The sequence below is a fragment of the Macrobrachium nipponense genome, chromosome 2 (genome assembly GCF_015104395.2).
Source record: "Macrobrachium nipponense isolate FS-2020 chromosome 2, ASM1510439v2, whole genome shotgun sequence".
Taxonomy (NCBI): domain Eukaryota; kingdom Metazoa; phylum Arthropoda; class Malacostraca; order Decapoda; family Palaemonidae; genus Macrobrachium; species Macrobrachium nipponense.
In genome coordinates this window covers 112,398,586-112,421,027 of record NC_087201.1, presented here as the reverse complement: position 1 = coordinate 112,421,027, position 22,442 = coordinate 112,398,586, and the positions used below count along the sequence as shown (strand labels likewise).

General features: G+C 43.8%; 1 long non-coding RNA gene across 1 annotated transcript in view; it reads left to right on the top strand.

Moving 5' to 3' along the window:
• The first annotated feature begins 2,759 nt into the window (after nt 1–2,759).
• LOC135221498 (uncharacterized) overlaps nt 2,760–22,442 on the top strand; it is a 316,150-nt gene continuing 296,467 nt past the window's right edge. The window contains exon 1 of the long non-coding RNA XR_010315985.1: nt 2,760–2,871. This is a non-coding gene — a long non-coding RNA (uncharacterized LOC135221498). The remainder of the gene's footprint in view (nt 2,872–22,442) is intronic.

Below are 22,442 nucleotides of genomic sequence, written 5' to 3'. Positions count from 1 at the left end.
ATGGGACCATAAGCATGATAGTTTTATGAAAAAGGGTCTTAAATGAAAAAAATTACCAAGTGATCACCATGCGACTCGGGGAAAACTTTCCTGAATTTGCTGATCTTTATAGCGATAAGCATGCTAAATCGTGAATATCAGATTGTTATATAGCCTAGGTCTGCTCTCATTTTTTTTTTTGCATTAGCAAATAATATAAACAAATCTTTAAAAATTTTGCAGTGTTTTTCTCTAGTTTAATTTCTAGTACAGTCTGACTGTGGTTGTGTAAACAAGGTTAGAATAGCCTATCTAGGCTAGTCATAGCTTATTATTTAAAATAAAACTTTTCACGTCTTGTTAACCAGGACCGACCCCAAAGACCTTTTTTTTTTTAATTCTATGCAGCATCATTAAACACATGCAAGCACGACCCACTAGTTGCTTTGTGTTATAAAGCATAGTTGTTTTATCATTCTGGGAAGTCACAGCTCAGATGGTTGGTTTACGTTTTGACGACGACAACCACAGTATAAAGAACGTGTGTGACAAGAGTACGGAATGACAAAGTCAACGACAAACAGAAAAAGTCGACGGAAAATTCGCTAGTGTGACAGCGCTTAAGTATTTAGTGAATTTTTAGGGTTTAGTGAATATGTGTTTAGTGAATGTTTATGAGTATAAAATTCTTCAGTTAATGTTTAATTTAAGGTTTTGTGAATGCTTACTGAGTGTGTAGGGTTTAGTGAATGTTATTGAATGTTTATTATGTAAGTATTAAGTGAATGTTTAGTGAGTCTTTAGGGTTTTAGTAATTTCGTGAATGTTAATTAATATTTAGTGTGTTATTAAGGCGCTGTCACACTAGCGAAATTTTCGTTGACTTTTGAATTTGACGTCGACTTTTCATGTTTTGACGACGACTTTCTGGTGTCGTCGTCACGAATTTTGAAAACGGTACCGATCGAATTCAACCCATCGCTACTGTCGACTTAACTGTTTGTTCATATCTCGGAGAGCGGGCAATTCATGTTATCAGATGCAAGATGGAATTCTTGGTACAGTGGACAAGATTGCCAGGACAGTTTTTGGTCGAAGATATGGGGGAGAGACGATGCTTATGGGACCATAAGCATGATAGTTTCACGAAAAAGGGTCTTAAATGAAAAAATTACAAAGAGATCACCATGCGACTCAGGGAAAACTTTCCTGAACTTGCTGATCTTTATACAGATCATAAGCATGCTATATCGTGAATATCAGATTGTTATATAGCCTCTGCTCTCAGTTATTTTATTATTATTCTTTTTTTTGCATTAGTAAATAATATGAAAAAGATCTGTGAAATTTGTGCAGTGTTTCTCTAGCTTAATTTATAATAGTCTGTCTGGTTGTGTAAACAAGGTTACAAATAGCCTATCTAGGCTAGCCCTAGCTTATTTTTTAAATAAGACTGTTCACGTTTTTTTTAACCAGGACCGAACCCAAAGACTTTTTTTTTTTTTTTATTCTATGCAGCATCATTAAACACACGCAAGCACGACCCACTAGTTGCTTTGTGTTATAAAGCATAGTTGTTTTATCATTCCAGGAAGTCACAGCTTAGATGGTTTTTGTTTACGTTTTGACGACAACAACCACGTTATGAAGATGAAGAAGAACGTGTGTGGCTGTGACAATCAGATCAGAGTACGGAATGACGTCGACTTCTTTGGAAAGTCGACGGAAATTTCGCTAGTGTGACAGCGCCTTAACGCTCTATGCTCTCTCACAGCTGTATAGCCTACTACTGATAGTGTAATTTTAAGACCTTTGAAGATATTGCACAACAATATTATTATTCAGATCGTATTTTTTAATGAAAACCTACACGATCATTAGTCTAAAACGTTATTCTGCACGAATCTGCAGTTGTGCAGAGCAAGGCACAATTAGGTAAATGGTAGAATGTAACTACAGTAAGCAGGTTATGTGAGCGCTTGGCTCTGGATATATGTTTGAGACAGAACGTAGAAGCACAGGAAACGAAAGGAAATTTATAAAAGGATAACTAAACACTATATTAGTCAATACATTCCTTAGGGGGGATAGTGCCGTCAGTTCACCTCACGGTGAACTGTAGGCATTAGTTATGGTTGTTTACAGACTCCCTAACTGCAGGCCCTTTTCATGTTCCTTTGTTCATCAGTCTCACTTTTCACCGTCTAAAATTATTTTTTCATCGTACAACTGCGAGGTTTTCAGCACAGAATGACCTCAAAGGTCTCAGCGCTTTGCATTGGGCCAAAATTCTATATTCCATTCCATTAGTCAATACACAGTAAATAATTTTTACAACTATTGGAGGTTTCTGCTTTTTAGATGAGTGATGTGTAAAATTCTAATGATTTAACATTTGTATGAAGTGGGCATTGTTACCCTAAGTATCTTTATTAGCAAAGATGAAAGCTAACTCAATATACTTGATAGAAAATTGATGTCTGATAGATAACGATAATTGTATGCTTTTGAACGTAGTTGCTCATTACGTAGTAACGTGTGAAATGCCATCGTGTTCAATAATGACTGGTCTGTAGCTTTTGTCCACAAACAAACCCTCAATATTATTTTAAATGTTTTATTTTATTTTACTTTTAATTAGTTACATTATCTATATAGTGAAATATAGTAGAGTATCGTCTTTTATAAGCACGTTATTTGACTTATTGGTAAGAGGCCGAAAGACGACGAGTGAAGTCGGTCCTTACGAGTTACGAACTTACGACTCAACTCTACCAGTCATTGTTTCGGTGAAGTGATGGTGGCTGAAACCCATGCACAAACTATTGCCTCCTGGCCTTAGGTTGTATGTTTGGCTATGCTTGTAACCACTTACACCAGTGGAATATCCTAGTAAGTTTCTTAAGCACATATCTTACACTTAGAAATGCATAATTTTTATTCCTTTAAAGCAATGCAATTGTTGCACTAAACTGTTAGCTATCTATAGCTAGGTAGTGCAGGATCATGCCGCTATTACCTAATGCTTGATGGACAGGTAGGCTAACAGCCTAATGCAGAATGTTGGTTAATGTGAAGGAAACGTTTGTACACATATAGACTTTTCAATGTGTCTTAACAAAAAATAGTGTGTATAATGCAGTAAAGGTGAGATAATTCGAGATGTCATTATCTCGGCAATTTTCTCGGATGAGTTCACCTGTACTGCATTACTTAGTCTAGGCTACACAATTTTCCTTGTTATTTAACGAAATCAAATGTGGTAATTCTAAGCCCGCATTCCGCGGTAAAGTAGACTGGCAGTTGACGTTATCATCTTGTTTTACTTAACGAACAAGAATTTAAAGTAATATTTATTCGGCCAACTGTAATTAAACCGTAATTTACCTTTGAAGACTAAATGACGAATTAAGGGGTGCGGTATACCGACGTACATAGTTCAAAGGTAAGTAACAGATTAGTTACAGTCGATTGGTAAGGTAGAACTAGGTAGTACTTTATTCAGCCTTAACTATTCCGCGGCGACCTACCTACTATGGCAGTTGCCGTTTTCCTGTGCAGTTTTACCTCTTGAACAAGAATTTAGAGTAATATTTATTCGGACGACTGTAATTTATCTTTGAACTCTATCCTACGGTAAAGGGGACCCCCACTGGGAACCGAGGTTTTGGTGGGGAGAAAACATTGGGGAGAATTAGCCTATGCCGTTCAACTCTATCCTTCAGTAAGGGGTACCCCCAGTGGGAACCGGGGTTTTTAGGTGGGGGGAGGTCTTGGCGTGTTATTGTGGTATTTCAGCCTGTATTTCGTGTTTCAAATGTCATAAATAAGAGGTAATAGCACAGTAACACAGCAAAACCTTCCCCCAAGTGTTTTACCTCGCCTATAACCCTGCTTTCCCATCTGTCCTCCTTACCATAGGATAAGAGTTCAAAGGTAAATTACAGGTTAATTACAGCCGGCCAAAAAAATGTTACTTTAAATTCTTGTTCAGGAGGTAAAATTCAATAGAAAAACGTCAGCTGCCACAGTCTAGTTTGCAGTGGTATACGGGCTTAGATCTACCTCAAAGGTATTAGGTAATGAAGGTTATGCTCGTGCTACCAGCTTTACATTTATCACCAATATTTGAGCACATTCATGTAGGTATGAAGTAGTAAACGGGTTGGGGGTCTGCTCTTCTGCCATGTCAAGGCTCGGAGTCCTAAGATAGTTCAGGGTAGGTGGGGGAAGGTTAGGTTAGGTTAGGAAGCATCCCAGTTGAAATTTGTCATTGATCCACTTGTGTTGGCCACGAACTGCAAACATACCTAGTAGGCCTAGTAGCATATCCACAACTCTAATGCATTTTTATTGATGTAGTATTATTTTGTTATTATTCTTGTGACTGTGCCCATCATGTGTGTGTCAACTAGGTATGCTGAAATAAATTTTTCAGGGTACTCCAGCTAAGGTTTACCCTGTAGGGTAAGGTAGGGGAATACTGACCTTTAGGTATTAGGCTAGTTGAAAAAAAAATTGTAAAATTTGAATTTTGTACCTGAGAGTGCATTGTACCCAAAACAAACTATACAACATGGCCCACTTATGGTATACTCATAAATCCTCAACTCAGAGAATGCTAAGTGTCATATTTTGCACTTTAAAAATTTTTGCAACCTCTGTCGGTGGTCTCCTAACATGGGGAAACACTGACCGCAGGGTGAGGGAACCCCCAAAAACTAAATTTCCTGTATTTAGCATAATGATACTGATGATCAGGCTTCCAAAGAGTCAGTAGGCTAGATCAGAAAGACTTAATTATATTAGACACATGAGTAGGTAAAGTTGAACCCACCTAATAAAAATTTCCTGTTTTAAGCATAATGACTGATATTGCATCATAATTCACTAAATATAACTTTCAACTTTACACAAAAAACATTGCTCCACTTCTTATGTATTTCAAAAATATTCAAAATTTCAAAACATCAAAATATTTCAAAGTATTCAAAATTTCATGCATCTGTGTTGTCAGTCGATGCTTCCCCGCATGTTTACAGTCTGTAGGAGCCCTGCACCATGTTTTATTTTAAACGATGCCGTGGTAGCCACTTCAAAAGGACACACTTCCTTTCAATCAATACTGTGTCAATATGACTAAATATCACAACGAAACTTGACTAGAAACAATCATGCTATATTTACGGACATGAGAGACTATGTGATGTGTGATGAATTGCAAGACATCCAAAAAATCAATTTTCTTACCTGATAAACACAGATGTTGTGATGGTGTAAACCTGTTACTTTCGTGTTGTTCACAAAGATGGTTGCTGTGTTGGTGGTGAGTTTGGGCTTGAAATTTGAAATAGTTGTCTTACCAGAGTATTTGGTGGTTGCACCCCTCCCCTCATTTGGTATTCACCCACATCACCCTGTTCAGGTTATTGATTTGACGACAGCGCTGCTTAGCCTATGTAATGAATCTATGGAATAACTGACTGTAGTAGTAGTAGTAGCCTCTGTATTATTTTATAAGTGTTAATACACGATATAAAATTGTAACCTACATTTTTCAAAAGAGCTCTTCACTCTTGTTATTTTGAACCCCATAAACACTGTTTATTTATTTACGATAAACTTTTTTTTAATCTGAAAATTTTCTTAATATTGACAGTCAACCTTCGGAGCTCCCGTTTGTGAGTACGTAGGTATGTAGGCTACATGTTAATTTATGATGTAATTGCTGAAGTTTGCCTACACATGAACATTGTCCAAGAGTTCAATTGTTTCCAGTCGACACATTTATTCCCACTCGATATACAAACCAATGGTCCTTTACAAAAGGAATTGCTTGAGGCGTAGCCTTGACACAGCCGCTGAAATCTTCTAACAAGGAGGTTCGTTAGTGAACTACCGCTCTGGTTGTTGTTAGTTCCTCCGATCAGACGTAAACATTCCAATATGCTTTCAGATATCGTAGTGGACAGATGTGTTTCAAACCACTCTCTACCCAAGTGGGATTTTTCCCTATTACTTTTAGTGTAATTGATATATTGTGGATGTATAAGTGTATTACTTTTAGTGTAATTATGTTATACTATTGTGAATGTGTAAGTGTGTGTTGTGATGAATCTGCAACAAACCCTTGATTTACAGCCTGTGCTGTTCTCTGCCACCCAGCTGGCATTCCTATGGGGTAGATGGCAAGAAATGCAGCAAGATCTTGCTTCTGTGGAAGTTGACCCTCACTTCTTGTGTGCCTCTTGCTGGGGGCGAGTGCAGTGGTGAGGTAATTTGTGCGGAGTGTTCCCTTTGGTCCATCTCACAGTTGGGAAGTTTGCTGGAATGAGGAGGTATGTTAGGAAGCCCAACCCTTTGATGGGGAGTAATTAGCCCCAACCATCCCTATGATAGCTATCGCTTCTGATAGCTATCGCTTCATCATCCTACCTCTCTCCAAGCAACCATCCTGTGCTCTCTGCCACCCCTTCATGGGAGGCCTCTCTCTGCTTCCTCCTCCGAGTCGAAGGGGAAAGGAGAGGGGGGGCCTGTGCCCATGGACCTAGGTAACACTCCTCTTATAGGGGTCTCTCTTCTTGCTTAAGAAGGTCCTCCTTCGGAGTGAGAAGTGGACCCCCTTACTTACCCGACTTTTCCTTCTGCTGGTGAGGTGGCTGGGCTTAACCAAGCATGGTCTTCCCTTGGCCTTGTGGGACTGTCTTCAGTAGAACTGCTGCTGGTGTGCCTGAACAGAGGATCTAGCAGTGCTGTTACCCATGTCACCACCACCACGACAACCGTAACCCAGCCTGGCTGCTATGCTCTGCCGTACCTGATTTGGACTCACAACCCCATGAGTGTCTCTTCTTCGGGATCGATGGGTTTGCAACACCACATGCCATCGCTCCACCTCCCACCACCTGCAGTGCCTCCTCCTCCTGGATTCCGAAAGACACCACTGTCTGTATCCAGGTTCCCTGCTCCGCCCCTTTCTCCCTTGCTAGTGACAGAGGTGACATCGCTTGCTATGCCTGCTATCATGCCCGCTACTGCTCTTTGCTCATGGGCCCTGATCCTGCTCCTGTAAATGGACCTGTCCTGTGTTGTCAACCCGTATCCTGCCTATCCTGCTCCTGGGCACCCAGTTAGCTGATGTTCCTTGGGAAGATCCAACTTCTATCCTGCAGAAGCTGTCGAAGAAAAAGCCGAAGAAGAAGAGTTTTTCCTGCACGATATACAAACCCTCGGTCCTTTACATTAGGAATTACTTTCAGTATAGACTGGAAAACAGCCGTTGAAGTTTTCAACAAGGTGATTAGGTAGTTAACTACTTTCCTCTAGTTGGGAGTCCCTCCTGACTGGATGTCAACATTCCATTGTTCCCACACGATATACAAACCCTCAGTCCTTTACATTAGGAATTACTTTATGGCAAAGCTGGAACACTGCCATTAAATTCTTGAACAAGGTGGTTAAGCAGTAACTACCACCTGGTAGGTGGGTAGACCAGCCTGGCCGGATATAAAAGGGATTTTGACGAAGGAAAAATCTATTTCTGGGGAAGAAATAGATTCTAAATATACCAGAGAAAAAAGCTAGCATTGTATGCAGAGGTTACTACCTTCGCGTGAGCACCCAAAGGGTGTCGGGTATAAAGTACAAGGCGAGTGAAAGCCACTATTCACAGGTCTTCTACCAATTAGAAGATTCCTTTCCAAAATCCCTCTCATGGAGAGAGCCGTCACAAAGGCCAACTCTTTCCCCCTCGCTCCCCGCTATTCTGCCCGACTCGAGCGCCATCTGAATTCCTGGCTGGAGACACCCTGGCTTGGATTGGTTAAGGGTGGGGAAGTTAATTAGAAGGGATGGGTTCACCGGGCAACACAGGTCGTCCCCCAGAAATAGATTTTTCCTTTGCCAAAATCCCTTTTCTGGGTTCAACCTGTGCTCGCCGGTGAAAAGGTATCGGAGAATTCCCATCCAAGCTCACCTTATACCAAACAAGTCTATAAAGGAGGAGTTAATGAAACCTAAGGTTCATTTAAGAAATAAATTTACTTATTTGCTAATTACACCAAGACTTAAATTATGACTTAGAACTAGTAACAACATGCCAATATAATACACTTAAATATGGTATCCAGAGCAAAAACAGGGTATGTACAGACAGGTGCATACAATAAACATGGCCCCAACATTATATATACATGTTCCAGTGGCAGGATAACGTCCAAACCCTCACGACCCAGTGGAGAGAGGTTCGGTGGGGAATACGAGCGAGGCAGGCAGGAGGGAGAGAGTATTAAGGAAAAAGGAGATAAAGGGCAAGGAGAAGATTGACAGGATTCATTATTCAGGAGAGACTATGCTTCCTGCAGCAATTGCTGGGAATTTAAGGGCTTCTAAGTTCTTGAGATAGTGGCGCTTAAAAACTGCTGGAGATTTCCAACCCGTATTACCTCTTCAGGTCTTCGAAATTCATTTTGTGAAAATAATTAATAGAGGTAGCCACTGCTTGGATATCATGGATGTGTGGGACTGAATCCGGATTTGCCTGTTTAATAAAGTAGAGTATTTGTTGTCTAATACCTTTTAAGAGAAATTGTACCACCTTTCTCTCTAATAAAAAGGGGGCCTGAAGATTTTTCGGATGTTCTGGCTAAGAAGGATTTAAGGGTAGTGGCAGGGCACAATGAAGTGTCCTGTGTCAGAGGGATGATTTTCCATGGAGCCCATCTGTTTTGTGGGTCCTCATTTTTAGCCAAGAACCTCCGATCTGGGGATAGTAATACTTCCCCCGACGGGAGGAAATCTATATGTTCTGGATTCCTAGAGAGAGCCTAGAGTTTAGATATCCTGGGACCTGAGGCCATAGCCATTAGGAATCGAGTTTATCTAAGCAGAGTTATATAGGAGCATGACTCATTATTGGTGTCTGAGGCTAATTTGAGTACGTCATTCAAAAACCAAGAGACCGTATGAGGGCAGTCTATTGGTCTCAAGCAGGCGCATGCTCTTGGAATGGAAGAGAAGTATGCATCTGACAAGTTAATATTAAAGCCAACCTGAAAAAATCTTCTTTAAGGCTGACTGATTGTTGTAATGGTACTAGCAGCTAAAGAATGAAATTGCCAGATTCGTGGTCATTTTATGAGCAGCTGAGTCTTTTAGAAACTTCTTGACTGCTGAATCATATTGCCTGAGCGTTGATTCTCTGTTATCTGATTTTATAAATAAAATGTCAAGTGGATCGATACTAGCGTCCTTTTGGGCCGCAAACTTCATGAAGTCCATAAAGTTAGGGCATTCAGAATTCTTGAGGAAGCTGACACAGTCTGAGTTTGTACTATCTGTGTCAGTTCCGGACTCGGGATCCGTTTGGGTCGGAGCTTCAACTCTAAAAGAAGAGGAAACCAATTGCTCTTCAGCCAGTTGGGTGCCACTAATGCTATTTGTTCCTGTGAAGATCGTAGCTTGTGCAGGACCTTCATCAGAAGATTCACCGGTGGAAAATAATAAATCTGCCAATTGTTCCAATCTATGGACAATCGCATCTGTGGCATAAGCTAGAGGGTCCAGGTTGGGTGTCACATAACATGGTAGTTTGTGGTTGGATTCTGTCGCGAAAAGGTCTACTTGAAGGTCCGGGATTTGATTACAAATCCACCGGAATGACTTCTTGTCCAGGGACCACTCCGACTCCAGCGGGGTTGTCCTGGAAAGTGCGTCTGCAATAACATTCTTAACTCCTGCCAGGTGAGTTGCTGACAGGTGCCAATGGTTTTTCGATGCCAATGAAAATATTACAATTAGCACGTATTTATATTGCTTGTCCTGGAGCCTCCTCTGTTTATGCAATGTACCACTACAAGGCTGTCCGAGACTATCCTTACATGACTGTTCCTTGCCGGAGTTAGTCGTTTTAGAGTCAGGAAAACTGCCATGGCTTCTAGAACATTGATGTGGAACTGGCGGAACATATCTGACCATGTTCCCTGTACTTTCTTGTATTGTGAATATCCTCCCCAGCCACTCAGTGACCCGTCTGTGTGGATGATCAGAGACGGTGGGGGGAATTGCAGTGGTACTGACTTGGCCAGATTTCTGTATTTCGTCCATGGACGAAGTCTTTTTGTCTAAATGGGTGGAATCACTGAAACCTTGTCCCTGAGATTGATGTTGGCTCTCTTTCTCCAGACTCGATTGATGTCCTTTATTCTGACTTTGAATAGGACGTCTGTTACTGACGCGAACTGTAGCGAACCTAGGATTCTCTCTTGGGTACGCCGAGACGCCTTTTTGTTCTTGAGGAACTGATTGGTAGCCGCTGCTATCTCTTTTGGCCTTTTTGGGTGGAAGAGATAGCTTGTGGCTTATAGGTTCCCATTGGATTCCCAACCATTTGGAAGCGGGAAGCTGGAAGCAGCCGAGATTTCTCCTTGTTTATCTGGTTGCCCAAATGAGCCAGTCGTCTAGACAAATTTAAAACTACTAAAATAACACCTTGAGTTTCTCAGTTCTTGGAATATCGTCTCTCCTAGATTGGTGAATATCCTGGGCACGATGTTGAGCCCGAACGGCATGACTGAATGAGTAAACCTTGTTTTCCTAGCCTGAAGCCTAGGTACGGAGAGAAGTTCCTTGCAATTGAAACATGATAGTAAGCGTCTGTAAGATCTATAGAGGTGGTGACGGCCCCACGGGGAAGTAAGGTACGCACCTGCGAGACTGTCAACATGCGGAACTTGTCGCAAAGAATGTATGAGTTGAGACGCGACAAGTCCAGAATCACTCCTCTTTCGTCCTAGTCCTTCTTTGGGACACTGAACAGATGTCCTTGGAATTTAGCCCTTTCACTCTTTTTATGCCTGCTTCTGTAGGAGATCTTTGGTATACTTCACCAGGTCCGCCATTGGAATCTGATAAAATTTTAATGGCCGAGGGGGTCCATTCTTCCATTTCCACCCCAGGACCTGTTTGGAGGAGACTGAATAACTGTGGGCCCATGGACTTGAACGGACCAATGGTCCCGGAAGGAAGGATACAATCTCCCTCCTACCTGCGGGCTCTCATTGGTTGGTTGCTGGTCTGTAACCTCTACCTCCTCGGAAACCTCTACCCCTTGGGCCGCCTCGTAGCTGGGAGCCACCTCTGGCCCTGCTACTACCTGCATGCCTGCTGTAGCTGTGTAATGAATCTCTAGCTTCGTAGGGAGGGTTAAAGGCTGGGGAGGTTATAATCGCTGTGGAGGTTGAAGGTGGTTTGGCCGGCGGAGTTTGTAGTAAAACAAACTGCTGCTGCGGCTGAGCCTTCGATGTTGAAGGCTTACCTACTTAAGGGACCGGAACCGCTTGAACGACTGTTTGCGGACGGGAGGCCTTGTAAGGATTGAATCTCCTTGGGCGTTTCTTGGGTCTGGCTTGATGTCCGGGGGTCTCAAACTTCCACTTGAAGGGCGGAGTCCCCACCTAACCCGTAGGCTACTGAATGCTTCCCGAGAGACGCTGTCAACCTCTTCTTGTGGGAAAATGTTTTCTCCCCAGATTGACGATTTTATTAGCCTATTAGGCTCATGCCTTATGGAGGCCTCTGCCAGGACATATTTCCTGCAAGCCCGTCTTGCCATCCCAAAGTCGTAGAGGTCTGACTGAAAAGTCTGTAGTAGACTTTTCTTCATGACCTGGAACACTTGTTCATCTTGATAGGTGGTGGCTAGTAACTCCACCGTAGTGACGGAGTTGATAGATCGTGCCAGTCTTGTCTTTGCCTCAAATTCCGCCTTAATAAAATGGTCCGGAATTTTAGGCAGCTTCTCGGAGAACAAAGTAGAAGCACAATCCGGATCTAGTTTACCTGCAGTAAACGTAGGTGGGGCTTCATTCCAGAATTCCCTACTTGCTGGGAAGAGAAGAGAGGTGGCCTCTGTCTCTTTTAGTACCGGTAAGGGTTTGTCCTCTGCTATTGCTTGCAAAGTTAGTTCCGCCACCTTATCTGTACTGTGCGACGGAACCTGGACTGGGGTCTCAAACATGGTAAAAGTGCCTTTGTGTGGCGTCAACCCAAACTGGTGTTGACGCAAGTCCCAGTCGGTGAGGGTGCGTGCCCAGAAGCTTGGGCTTGGTCCCTAGGGAAGATTTCCGTCTCCTTTGGGACCTGTCTAACCCTAACAGAGCGTGTTCCGCTAGTTCTGACAAATCCGGGAAAGGGAAATTGGAGACCCCTCGGGCAGAGGTCAAAGTCTTCCAACAGACGGGGTTCCCCACCCTTTAATTGTTAGCTTCCCATCCAAAAATGGGGCATGTAAAGCTAACCACAATGGGTTGTTCTTATGGAATGGCGGTAGCTTTGACGCATCCGGCACTGACATAGCCAGCGCCGGGGATCCGGAGTGGAGAAATCCAGTCCTCATATCTTCCAAGGGCTTGATCCTCTCGACCACCAAAGATGTTATCGCCTGGCCGGAGGCATCAGAGCCGGAGGTGAGTCGTAACGACTCAACCCTCTTATCTACTGCTTCCCTAACCTTCGACAATAGAAGGTTAGCGAGCGTCTCGTGATCAAAGCCAGACTCCATCGCCTTGGACTTGGCGGACTTGGCTCTCGACCCTTTGGAGGGGAGAGAATCCTTGGCAGCAGGCGACTTAGCCGACGAAGTCGACGGCCGTGGGGCCAGAGACGACCCAGTCGCCACTGACGGAGCTGGCTTTAATCCCTTTGGCAGGGATTTCTTCATAGTCTTGATCTTGGGAATGACCGAAAGCGATCCTTCCCGAGTATGGGTGGGCTTAGAGAAGCCCAGGAAAGAAGAGGAAGAAGAAGGAGTAGGGCTAAGGAAACTCCCTGCCTCACTTACCTCCCCACTTACCTCCCCACTTACCTCGTCCCCAATGGCCATGGGTTCACTGTGGATACTGATGGCAGCCACTTCTCCTGCCATCAAGTCCTCCTGGTCCTCAGGAAGGGGCGTTCTCTCCGCCCGGAGGGCTTCTATTATAGGGGCTGCCACTTGCGCCGGAACAGACGTCGATGGGGACCCCTTGAACAGAAGGGAGCCCAGGCTTGCGTCCAGCACATAGGGCTGTCCTGCCGATGCATTCCTCCCGAAGCCGGATACCCAACGTCTCAAATCGGTCCTGGCGGTTTGGCGGACTTCATCGGCAGTCTGACAGAGAGGGGAATGAATTAACCTTCCACTCAGGGGATAATATTTGTAAAACTTTACAGTTTATCAAAATTTTTATATCGAGGGCTAGCAAACATACTTTCCTGCTCATCCAAGAGAAAAGAGACACCATCTCGTAACAGACGATGCACGCCTCCAGGTGCCAGACCATGTAACTGCCGAATGGGACCGCGCAGTTAGCATGAACGCGGCAGACCTCATGACCGTAGGTTTCGCCAAGGGAGGCGACTGGCAACGTACCTTCTGTAAATTGAAATATCAAATGAGTATCAGCCTCAGGGAAGAGCCGGAGCTAACTCCGGCGGGGGCATGCAACTTAAACTAGATAGTTGTTCAAGTTTTACTCACTTATAATTTCAATTCACTGAATAAATTAAAAGAATATCTTTAGATATAACTGCCTGCTCCTGATCCTGCTCCTGGGGTTCAATGTATGTCTGGTACTTGGGGTCTGATATCCACTGGACCTAAGAAGAGGAAGGACCTCGCCTCTATTATCGTTGGCCGGATCAGAAGGCTATGTATCAACGTAGACGCATACCTGACTCATCTACTGTTCCCACCGGAGTGGTGGTGGGGAACCCCCAAGAATGGGAACTGAGCTATGGCAAGTTTCATGCAAGACTCCGGTAGCGGATGTGAGGGTTAGTCACTCTCCGTCGGTACCGGAGATGTTCACCGTATAGTCCCCAAAGCTTAGCCTACTCAACGTCTCATTTCTCCTTGTCTTAAGCCCTGCCTGCAGGATGGACCGAAGAGGCGGCGGATCAGGGAAAGGTAATTCCTATATCTGAACCTGCCTACCTCTATCGAGGGGGGAGCGAAACTCCTATCCCGAATCCGCGGCTCAGGGCCGACAACCGGAGAGAGAGCCCATTGAGCAACGGAGCTGTATATGTACAATCCGAAGCGATGTCAGTCGGATGGTGTGGTACTAGACCGCCGGAGGAGTCATTCACTCGGAGACATAAGAGCTTATATATATACCCATATCCCACCTCACCCACCTTCTTCTTTCCCACTTAAGTGAAAACTCGAGCGGCCATTCCTCGAGTACTAGTACTAGTGCCGCGAGTTATAAGGGTTCGGACGTGCCAAGCCAGGAAGTGGGGAGAAGGGGGATTTGGGGGTAGGTGGTATGGTGGTGGCGTGGCTGTGATCGCCTGGCCACCAACCCGGTTAGAGATGGACACCTATAGTGTTGTGTAGCCTACTACTGCAGTGGTAGTCCAAACTGGGCCTGTGCCCGTCATGGTTGATACCGCAACCGATTAGTGTGGCTCTCAACCGGGAGGACATAGCATAGCCTACTACTAAAGGTTGTACCGAAGGAGGCTAGGCCAAGACGAAAACAAACCAGACCATTGACAATACAGCGATACAAGCAATGTATAATAAAATATGTATAATTAATAATGAGGCATCATGGAAGAGTTGTAAAAGAAATTATGGTTAGGGAGAATACCCTATATGGATCTAGCCTAACCCTCCGAGATCACTACGGAACCGGACAGTTAGGCCCAATCTCCTCTAAGACACCATGACATGGACAGTAGCCCTCAACCAAACCTACTAAATTCGAATTTTTCGATTCAGATTGGCCGGGAGGATAGGTCCAACAATGTGAATAGAGAGAGGGAGGCTCTCTATCCTTGATATCCTCCCCTCTAGCAGGGGGAGAGGCATAAAGGGTACAGGGTTAGGGACACTTAGCTGCTTTCCAAGTTTGACCATAGGCTTGTTTGGTTAAGCTAAAGGGGGGCAACTCTTCCAACCTCCTCAGTGATATTAATTCTACTGTCATATTTCACATCTATTTGGTTCGTATTAAAAAATAAAATCATGCAAAAGTCACATCGGGAGAGGGAGAAAGAAGCTCTTGCTCTCCTGTCCCGTAATAATACAGTAGGCTAACTAATAGCCCAACTGAATTTACAGTAACCTCTTAATCTTACATTGAGATAGGCACTAACACGCTTCTTGAGAAGCTTGGGAGAGAGGGACTAATTATCAATTAATCATTCTTTGTCTAAACCCTAGTCTTAGACCCCAGAGTATGTCATGAGCGCTTTAGGCTTCTCTACGAACCAAATTTACAAATAATAACTAACATGTAACACGAGGTATGTTTGATATGACTAAAATCTTTGGTTTATATTAATTTAAAAGGAAATTCATGTGTACCAGAATTCCACGCGTTCTGATGATGATGCTCTCGAAATGGCGGACACACCAACGGTCCCCCAATACCTTTCTAAGGGGCCGAAGGCCAATTTGGGAAGCCCCACAACTGTATAAGTTACGAAAACACAAATTGGAATACTCAACTTTGAAGAAGGAGGAAGATCAGAAGACGCCATCTCTAAATAAAGCACAAAGACACGAGAGCAAAGAAAACAGCGTGGATCTTGGACCTCTTCTAAGTACAGGAATGAAGATGGCGCTCGAGTCGGGCAGAAGTAGCAGGAGCGAGGGGGAAAGAGTGGCCTTTGTGACGGCTCTCTCCATGAGAGGGATTTTGGAAAGGAATCCTCTAATTGGCAGAAGACCTGTGAATAGTGGCTTTCACTCGCCTTGTACTTTATACCCGACACCCTTTGGGTGCTCGCGCGAGGGTAGTAACCTCTGCATACAATGCTAGCTTTTTTCTCTGGTATATTTAGAATCTATTTATTCTTAGAAAAGTCAGCTACAGGAACTTTTCACCGGCGAACACAGGTCGAACCCAGAAATACTCCACTTTGCTTTCGGCAACCTTCAAATGAAGGCGTAAGTTTGTGAGCTTTTGCTGACTAGCCATTAATTATGATTTTTCAGTTGGATCTTTTATTATTATTAAAAATATATTTTCATGAATCAACTTACCTGTCAGATATATACATAGCTAAGACTCCGTCGTCCCCGACGAAATTCAAATTTCGCGGCACATGCTGCAGGTAGGTCAGGTGATCTACCGTCCTACCCAGGGTGGCAGGATTAGGAACCATTCCCGTTTTCTATTCATATTTTTCTGTCGCTTGGAATGTAAACAACGTTTGTGCAGTTTTTCCATCCTGACTTGATTTTTGGACATTCATCGCATCATGAGTCTTCTGGGCTATCTTTTGCAGGGAAGTACTGGATCTTTGGTTGGCATACGCATATTAATTTGTTTGTTAATAACTTTGGCTTCGAAAATTTCGAAGAATTGTTTACGTGTAACCACCGAACTTTTTCGGTAGGAACACTCACATAGTTTGCAAGAAGGAAAATTTTAATATTTATTCATAATAACGTGTAGTAAATGTTAGAATTGATTGAGCTAACTTCCTTCTTGAGGAAGTCAGGAATAGAATTAGTTACGCTTCCTTTAGAAGTTTTTATAGCTCTCGTACTAACGAGCAGTTAGAGCATTAACAATACTAGTAGTGTTGTATCCTCATCTCTTACTTCACAGAATCTTCAAATTCATATTACAATTTGAAGACAAAGGAATGTAGCTCCAAAATACGAGCTATTGAAAGGTAAGAAGTGATTTAGTGTTAGTGCAGTGGAGGGTGCGTTCTGATCGGCTCTGTTTCGCTCCCAGGCCTAGACCTCTTCCAAGCTCACATACCCAGAGGAGAAGGAAAGTCGAAAGCCTTACGGAGGTTATGGAGAATCCCCACCGATCAGGCGTCCCCTCGGCAGGATCTGTAGAACGTCCCAGACTGCCAAGTTCGCCATTGGAAAGGCGTCCTAATTAGTAGAGGGTGCGTCCAATCGGCTCTGTCTCGCTCTCAGGCCTAGACTTCTTCCAAGCTCACAAGCCCAGAGGAGAAGGAAAGTCGAAAGCCTTACGGGGTTAGGTGGAGAATCCCCCACCGATCGGGCGTTCCCTCGGCAGGATCTGTAAAACGTCCCAGACTGCCAGGGATAGCCATTGGAAAGGCATCCTTTAAAAAGTGCGTCTCTTCTTCCGTTTCTTCATCTTACATCCGAAAAGACGAAGAATGTACATGTTTGGAGTTCGGACGATCTGGCTCGTTCTCTGAAAACTAAGAGAACACTGAACGAGAGGCTGAGAGTGAGAGCCAGCCAGCAAGCTAGCGCGAGCCACGTTCCAACAGCCAGCAGCGAGCCGAGCTCCAACAGACTAGCGCGAGCCGCGTTCCAACAGACTAGCGCGAGCCGCGTTCCAACAGACTAGCGCGAGCCGCGTTCCAACAGACTAGCGCGAGCCTCGTTCATACAGATAAACGCGAGCCGCGTTCCAGAACTTTTTTCTTGGCGCAAGGCGCCTTCAAAGAGAAAACAGACGGCTAGACTGAGGAGCCTTATAGTAGAGTGGCAATCAGAAGGATGCTTCCATTGAACGTTTACTGGCAAGAGGCTTGTATAACAAGACTAGAGGCGCTCGGATCTATCAGGGCGCACGGGACCTTCCACGCAAGCGGAACGTTCCAGGAGCAAGTCTCCTTTTCTAGCGTGCGGAACATTCCAGGCCCGCGGAACTATCCAGACGCCAGGCGCAGGCGCAAGGATCAGACGCCAGGCGTCAGAATATTCCAAAAATCTTCATTTGAGAGAGAGGTCAGTCGCGAGACTCCTCTCTGAGTTTTTTAACTTGAGCAACTTTCCCCTGGCAAATGTGCAACATGTCGCACAGGCGGCCGTTGCTTTTGTCAGAAGGATTCTGATACTAAGAGAAGCCCCTTTTCATTATTCAGAAGACTCCTGTGTTAGGCAGTTCCTCTCAATGCGGACTCTCTCCTTCATCCATGCTCTTCCCTCATTTTGAGGAGGCAAGAGCTTTGGGAGTTTTTCTTAATAAGAATCTTCATCGACGTTTGGGTATGATGGCGGATAGGAAATATCTACTTCCTTCCGTAAACCCTAGTGATGAACAGGAATTCTGTATCTTCAGCGATTTTTGAGGAAATCACGAAGATTTAAAGAGTTCCTGGATTAACTTCCTTCCTTAAGGATATATATTTACTCTCTATCGTTCTATTAACGAAAAGAACGAAGATAGTAGAAGGTAGTAGAGTTTCTGCTGTATGAGAATACGATACGGTCAAATCATAAACACATACCGTAGTTACTTCTTTTCTGTGCAACTCAATTACCAGTATCCTTCTACGACTTTCCTAGGAAGGACTACGCTTAAAGGGATTGTAAGACAACACCTACTTAGCTTCTAGATTTATCGAAGTCTTGTTTTGCTTAAATATGCTTTAATAAGAACTTCCTGAAGTCGATAATAATTTTATAAAATTCCTTTATTAAATGGAGTAGCTGGCAACTCTGGAAGAGTAAGGCCAGACGGCTAACGCGGACTGCTTTCGCTGAGAGCCTGAGACCAACGCAGTACCCTTGTAGGTGTCAGTCATGAACGGTCGGGTTTATCTCTCTCCTGCGGGATGGAATAACTATCGTATCTCTCCCCTACATCCGGGTCTTAACCTCGGATTGAAGGGGGGATAGTTTAAGCTAACATAAATAAAATATTTGTATTGCCTTTTGCTAAGAAGCTTTCAATAAGAGAGATAGTACAACCTTTCAATGCTGTTTACCGTAGGTAACATTGTAAAAGGATTCTATCGCAGCAGAACATTATATATATAATGCTCTCAGGCTTACGACAGCATAGCTTATTAGAGTACCTGCTCAGAAGAAGATGGATGAGTCGGATGGGAAACATTCTCTTTGTGGCAGAACTTGTTTCCCTGAATGGACTATACTACGTATATAAGCTTTTTCCTACTAAGAACGGAATTTAACATGTGAAAGGATGTCGGGTACCATAAAGGCCACAAAGGTGTTCTGGGCCACAAATAACCTAAAAAAGAATTAGAAGGAAGCGCCAGCCTGGCGCAAGGAAGCGCCAACCTGGCGCAATGCTCCAGAAGTGCCAGCCTGGCGCAAATTGCGCCAGAAGCGCCAGCCTGGCGCAGTGAGCCAAGAGCACCATCCAAGATTTTCTTCGTTTTAGACGAGTTATTAACCTAAGAGTCCAGTAGCCTCTCTGGACAGCAGGCTCGGTAACGGCAAGATTCGTTCCTGATTTCGTTACCCATTTAATCACTTAGGCCAATTCCACGACACTCTCATATCGCAAAGAGCATCGAGAATCTCTTTTTTTCGCTCTATTCGCGTTAACAAAGAGAACCTTCTCGATCGACGATAATAAACTGTTAACATGTTTAACATTTATTGGAAAGAGTTGTGAGAACCTGCGGAAAGTCTTCTTCATAGATCTCTAGTAAGGTAGAAGACGAACAGGCTTCCTATAGACTGCTTCCTTTCCTCGAACCAAGAGAGGTAGCAATATACGCCATCTTTATTTTCTTTTTTAGAAAGGGGAATAAAACTTTAGTCTTTTTTCACCCCTAAATATAAATTATTTGCAGAATTTAAGATAAAGGGCGTTAAAGAAAGAGAAGTAATATTTTATGCCTCATTTTGGCCTTAGAGAGGTTGGATTCACCAGAGGTCATGTTCTTCTCACAGCATGTTTTGGAAGTCTTTTCCAAGACAGTCTGAATATTCTATCAGCATCATATTATAAATGGACCTTAACAACCTCTCCACTCTGAGTCTGTCTGCGTGCAAACTGACCAGAAGTGGACATGAATGAGAGGATTTTTCAAGGTAAATGACAATAGTCATGGACAAGATATAGAATTGCTGCAGATTGTGCTAAAGGGAATGAGGAAACTGTCCTCTTCCGATACCTCTGTGAACCACATAGCGGTTTTTCTTCCCTTTCAGAGGGAAGATCACCTTTGTATATATCTGCTATCAAAGAACGCAGTAAAAGGCTATACTCTGTCTCTATAAAGGGATTGGAGATAGCAGAGGATTAAGATCTTCGGGATCTTATACGATACCTCAATATGACAAGAGTAGGATATCATGTACTTCTAATGGGATCTTTTTTGTGGTCACAGATTCTATGTTCCGACAAGATGGAACTGCTCCTCATCAAACTTCTTTGAGAAATTTTTATGAGGGAATTCTTTGTTTCTCTTGGTCCCAAACGATCAAGAAGGCAAGTGATTTTTTTTTTTTTTTTTTTTTTTTTTTTTTTTTTTTTTTTTTTTTTTTTTTTTTTGAGCATTGGAATCTCGCATCAGATTCTATGGAGATTAGGCAATGGGTTCTTGCCAGCATAGTATGTCTGGCAAAAGAACTAAAACCCTCTATTCCTGATTCAATGTTTTCATACATTCAACTTACCTGTCAGATATATACATAGCTATCGACTCCGTCGTACCCCGACAGAAATTCGAATTTCGCGGCACACGCTACAGGTAGGTCAGGTGATCTACCGGCCTGCCGCTGGGTGGCAGGACTAGGAACCATCCCCGTTTTCTAATCAGATTCTCTCTGTCGGGGAGGCTGGGAAGGTATATGTTTACTTTCCCTCCTGATTTGATTTTCATGTTTCATCGCCATCGACTTCTGGGGCCGACTTTTACAGGGAAGTACTGGATCGGGTGGTTTGGCATACGTTTTTAATAACTTTTTAATAATTTAATGAATTAACTTCGAAGTTTCAAAGAATAGAGGATGTGTAACTACCGAAGTTTTCGGTAGACAATTACATAGTTTGCAAGAAAGGGAAATATAAATATTTATTCATTGATAAAGTGTAATAAATGTTAGAATTTGATTGAGGAAAATAAGGTAACTTCCTATTTGAGGAAGTCAGAAAAACATAGAACAATAAAGATGCAAGATAATCTCGTCTGGCTATCGGAACCTCAGAAGAGACGGAGGAAAGGAGAAATCATTCGATAACAGTTGCGGTAGAGGCATTGCCCTATCCGGTTCGTCCCCCCGTACGGTTGGACGGGGGGGGGGGGGGGGGGTTCTATCCCATGGGGGTTTGAAATAGTTATTTCAATAAATTCCTCATCGGTACATGTATATGAAAATATATCTATTCTGAGAAGAACGAATTAGATATTAAAGAATATTTGTTGATCGAATGAATTATATGGATCTCGTTTAGTGAGTACACATATATATAATAACTTTTAAGCTTGGGCTAGCTCCGTGGGCATGAAAGCTCCGGTAACGAGGATCAATGCGACTAAAGCGTCTGAAACAAGGCGCAAGCGCCTGAAACGAGGCGCAAAGCACCTGAAGGGCCTGAATATAGGCGCAAAGCGCCGCCGAAGCACTATGAACCAGGATCTTCATCGGAAATGGAAGTCCTTCTCATTCAGAAGAAAGGGAGGGCCATGTCGAAAATGGAAGTATTGTCGAATTCTAAGCAAGAACTTTCCAGGCGAGGATCGCCTTTCAGATGCTCGGAACTTTCCAACAAGAAAACTTTCCAAGGGCGATACGTCTGCTAAGATCCAGGAGTATTCTGATCACGATACCTCCTCCAAGGCGCCAGGAGTATTCGGAACGCGATACTCCTGCCAAGCACCAGGAGTATTCCCGACGAGCAACATTTACTCATTCCAGGTTCGCCAAAGATATTCGGAACGTGATACTCCTACCAGGCGACAGGAGTATTTCCGATCACGATACTCCTCCTAGGAAAGCGATACTTCTGCCAGGCGCCAGCGAGTATTCCGAGCACGATACTCTTCCAGGCGCTAGGAGATTCGGAGCGCGGATACTCCTGCAGGCGCCAGGAGAATTCCGAGGAGAGGAGTATTCCGATCGCGATACTCCTCCCAGGCGCCAGGAGTATTCGGAGCGCGATACTCCTGCCAGGCGCCAGGAGTATTCCGAGGACGAGGAGTATCGATCGCGATACTCTCCAGGCGCCAGGAGTAGTCTAGGCAAGATACTCCTGCTTAGCGCCAGGCACTTTCTCCTACAAGAAGAGCCTGACAACCGCCAAGAGTCCTCCAGGCGAAAGGTGAAAGACATTCGAGGCTTCTCCTGAAAGGGACGGGAGTTGTCGCACAGGCGGCCGTTGCCCTTGTCAGGATCGTCTTAATGCAATAAAGGCAAGAGCAAGTTCGGCTTTTTCCAGGCAGGGACTCAAGATGTAGCACAGGCTGCCGTAACCCTTGTCAGGTTAGAGTCGGTACTGCTAAAAGCCCTTCACCTTTCGAAGGAAGCGCTCTCTCCAGGTTGCTCAATCTTGTCCCAACTTGAGGAATGGAAGATAGAGCAGAATTGTGAGAATTACTTCAGTATTAGTAAGAGGATATTAAAATCATCCTCCTTCTAAAAAATAATGCAACCAACCATTTACAGAAAGAGGGGCAATCGTTTGGAAGTTGAACAAGATTCGTACGAGCTCTCATTCATTGATTAGAGGCTCTTCCAGATAAGAAAGGCGTAAAATACGGACTTATCTCCA